Source organism: Spinacia oleracea, chromosome 4 (assembly GCF_020520425.1).
Source record: "Spinacia oleracea cultivar Varoflay chromosome 4, BTI_SOV_V1, whole genome shotgun sequence".
Taxonomy (NCBI): Eukaryota; Viridiplantae; Streptophyta; class Magnoliopsida; order Caryophyllales; family Amaranthaceae; genus Spinacia; species Spinacia oleracea.
This window is the reverse complement of record NC_079490.1, coordinates 147,539,304-147,543,725: the sequence shown is the minus strand read 5'-3', so window position 1 is coordinate 147,543,725 and position 4,422 is coordinate 147,539,304.

Here is a 4,422-nt window from a genome sequence, read left to right as displayed (position 1 = left end):
GGTTGTTTTCGAGTATCAAAATCGAATGGCGAACCGATTGGTGCTTGAGGATTCAAAATACAATGTAGTTTTGAGATCATAAAGCATTGAGTTTAAACGCTCAGCTTTACCAATGGTTAACAACCTAAAATCTTTGTCCATTTAATTCTCGAATGAGTCTAGTCCCTAGACATTCGAATAGATCGATTCTTAGAGAAATTTAGAAGCTTCTGGTAAGATCATCTAGTTGAAACAAAGTATTCAACATAAATGGTAAGAACCTTGTTGGAATGACATTGGACGTATCTAACAAAGTATAAAAGTCAACACTAAAGAATTCAATTCTTCTTAAGACTATGAGAAAGGGTACAGGAAATAGGAAAACAAGGAACAAATGAAAGGAATTTACGATTCCGTTTCTACCTATAAGCTTATGTTTAAAGAAAAGTGACCTAGCAATCAAACTTCCTTGGTATCATATACCGCTTGAGGTTCTTACTTCGGTAATAACTCAAACAATGGAAGCTAGGCTACACTAATGGCCTACAAGTGGGAAATGAAGCATGGCAATGCTACATTAGTTGTAGGGTCATCTAGTTTGTTTTAAGTCCTTTCAAGGCTGGAACTTAATGGCTATTTTGTTCCATAATCAACATACCTAAATTTCTGCTTCAAACACAGAAAGACTCACATTCAGAAGAACGAAAACAATGCTTGTTTGTTTGTTTATTCGAATGAAATGGTCATTTACGGTTTGAGTCAATATGCTTGATTAAAACAAACAAATCTTTAAATAAAAACTTTACTAGGTTCAAATCAACCCCTTGATTTGAGTTCCACTAATCTTTGGCATTGTTTCTTAGACCATATCAACAAGTAAACATTCATAAGCTCTATTTTAATGGACTTTTGAAAGTTGATTGATTTCTAGATCAATTCAAGACAAGCTAGTCTTACTTGTTGAAAGTAACAAAAGATATGAACTATTGTTAGAACGCCTAGACGATAGAGTTCAAAGCTAAAGAAAGGTTTTATAACTTTATTATTTCACACAGGTTTGAGTGAATATAGGTTTATTTACTCAATGTGATATAAGTTTGAATCTGTTTGGCTAGTTCAAAGATTCAGAAGTATGAAATCCACTTGGCAAGAAATCATAAAGATCTAGGTTAGATCATGTTAATGATTACTTGAAACCAAATATGACCATCAATGATTGTGTAATGTAATTTCACGATCTAGCTCCATAAAATATGGCATATCTAAAATGGAATGATGGAAGTCAATTAGTATTTTATTCGATCAATGATGAATCATAAAGAATTTTCCTATAATTTCTAAACAAAATGCTCAACTACCACCAAACTAAACCAAATTCGTCAAAGCTATTGAAAAGTAATTTCAAAATATCTTTTCATAATATATCTAAGAGTTCCTAAACTCAGTGGGAGCTTAGTGTTTGTTATTCAACAAACTAAGGCCCAAGTATAAATATATGTTTCATTGTGATTTATTCAAATGAGACACAAGGGTATTATTTCTACCACGAATTTTTGAGAACATAATGTTTGTTTGCTCGAAATAATGTCCTTTTGTAGATTCGTTTCCAAAATGACAAGTGGGAGAAAATAGACCGAGGCGAACAACAAACATAAACGGACATTCAGGAGGCTTTTCGAAGTTCTTTAGAAAATCCGAACATGTATTCTTTAAGGACTTTAGAAGTGGCTTTAAAGAATAAACATCTCTTAGAAGACTTTACAAGTGCTTCAAGGAGAACAGAATATTCAAAGGACTTTCAAGTGGCTATTGATATTCTATTGTTTGATGTTCTATACCCAAGTAGGCATAGAGTTCAAGTCACTGAAACTATGAGATTCTTCTATTAGATAGTAAAGAATCATGGAGTTCAGGTCACTGAAGCTATGAGATTCTTCTATTAGATAGTGAAGAAACCTACAACTTGCAGTCAAACTATTATCATGTAGATTAATGAGTTTGTGACCTATAAGTAAGCTATGACGAAACCCAAATTCCCTAAAGATGGTTAGAGGCCATATATATAGACTCAATGTTTTAAATGGTTAGAGGCCATAAAACATACTCAATGTTTTGATGACAAAATTGAAATTTTGTTGATTTGCAAGAATAGTTTCACACCTATTGGTTGCAAGTTTGTTTTAAGGATAAAAACCATCAAACATGAAATTGTGTTCACACACAAAGCTAGATTTGTTGCTAAAGGTTACAAGCAAATCCACGGTGTGGATTGTGTTGAAACCTCATGCAAAATCGTAATGCTTAAGTCTATAATTCAAGCACAGATTGCATATTGGTACATATGGCAATTGGATGACAAAACATCTTCCTCAGTCAAATGTTGGAAGAAACTATGTACATGGTATGTCATAGGATTTGTGGATCCAAATAAATACTTGAAATGGAAAGCTAGCTTATAAAATCTAAGTACAGATTTAAGCAAGCAATTGGGAATTGGAATTGTATTTTAGTGAAGCTAATAAGTATTTTAGTTTCATAAAATGGTTCTTATAGATATATAAGAAGTTTAGTGGGAGTACGTAAAACGTAATTGGTCCTATGTGTATCACACACATATCTCTCTATTATGAAATAACATTCAAATGCTAATGACTTAGGTTTGAAATCATTCATCAATGATGGACCATGGCGAAACTTAGTACATACTGGGTATTAAGATCTATTTAAGATCTTATAATATTGTTTTAGATTAAGTAATGGCATTTACTAAATCAAACACGGGAGACTCCATTGGAGATATTCGACCCATGTGAATAAATCTAAGTAATGAATGTTTGAACTATGTATAAGCATTTACTAAGTTAAACATCAAAGGATCTAAGTAAGATTCTTAACCTATGTTATATGTCAAAGAATTTAGCTGGATTTAGTATCTACTGAAACTAGATGAGCTAAAGTTACATGAATAGAATTCAATTGGGAATTATTCTGCAAAAGAATTTATCATGTATGATATAATATGAGGATCGCCAAAAACGTATCGTATGACTTTAGGCATGACGAACATATACCAATCTCTATTGATCTAAGTGAAGATCAACTAGATTGAGATCAAGAATACTTATGGTACTTGAAAAGGTACATAGGAATAGTTCTTGATTCAAGGATATAAAGATATGTTGAATATTGATGCTACATGCATAAACACTGGCAAAGGATCAAGCAAGACCCTTTGGAGTTAACCATTGATAAGGACGAGCTATAGAGCATCGTGTTTTGAAATGGCAACATGGATTGGAGACCATGAGTTGTTGCGTGGGATATTAAAATATTAATTTCTATGTTCTAAGATACAGCTGGAAAGTATTCCACATATCTGTGAACTTCTTGGATAAGTAATTCCAAGCAAAGCATCACTGGCAACCTATAAAGTTGAAGTAAAAGTACTTATTGCCTAAGAAGCAATAAAACAGGGTTGTTTATGTTAAAGAGTTCTTCACTGAACTTGGGTAGATCACATGTCTGCTGGCTTGATGGTTCTTCATTGAAAAATGCGTAGAACCACTCTTGAAGCAAGAAAAGACTAGATCACAAAATAAACATACTCAAAAGATCTTATCATCTATCTCGAAGAACATTCGATGAAAAGGATATTAAGATTGGCAAAGCATGATAACTAAACCTATGCAACAAGTGAGAAACAACACTCACATTGTGGCACTGGAAATCAAGCATAGCTTTGAATTCCATGAACAGTTTTAAAGATGGGTTTGAGGCCCATGGTTGTAAAACATTGGGGTTGAACATTTATCATATATGAAATGTATTTTCATATTCAATTTAATCTTGGTTTAGTATTAAATGACGAGTCCCTTCAATTGAAGATATATTCAAGATAGACTGTCAGGACCAGTCCTTTGACTAAGAAATGTCTATCAAGTGAACTTGAATGTCAAAAGTTGAAAATGGTCCCTGGTCGGAGTTTTCTATAAAATTGGACGCATAGAAAACGTTAGACGACTAGAATGCAAGATGACTAGTAGTTCTATTTCTTGAACTATGTGGACATGGCAATGTCATAATCATTTGCATAGATACTTACTTTGGGAAGACTAGTATCGGACAGACTTATGAAACTTTACTGTAAGAGATGAAAATCTGTCATAAGTAAATTTCATTAAAATTATTAGACACTAAATCCTCAATACCTGAGTGATTTGAGATTACTTGTTTGAGAACAGGTTGCTTTGACGTTGACCAACCGTCGCACCGTAAAAGGAGGGTATAAAGGCAACACTCAGGTACTCACCTATCAAACGAAGTCTAATCTCAAGATTGGGATTGTCCTCCCATAAATGGGGATGAGATGCTTAAAAGTTGTACAAGGCCACTCGGAGAGCTAGAAACTGTGAAATGCACGTGCTCAGATGAATCATAGGCTAT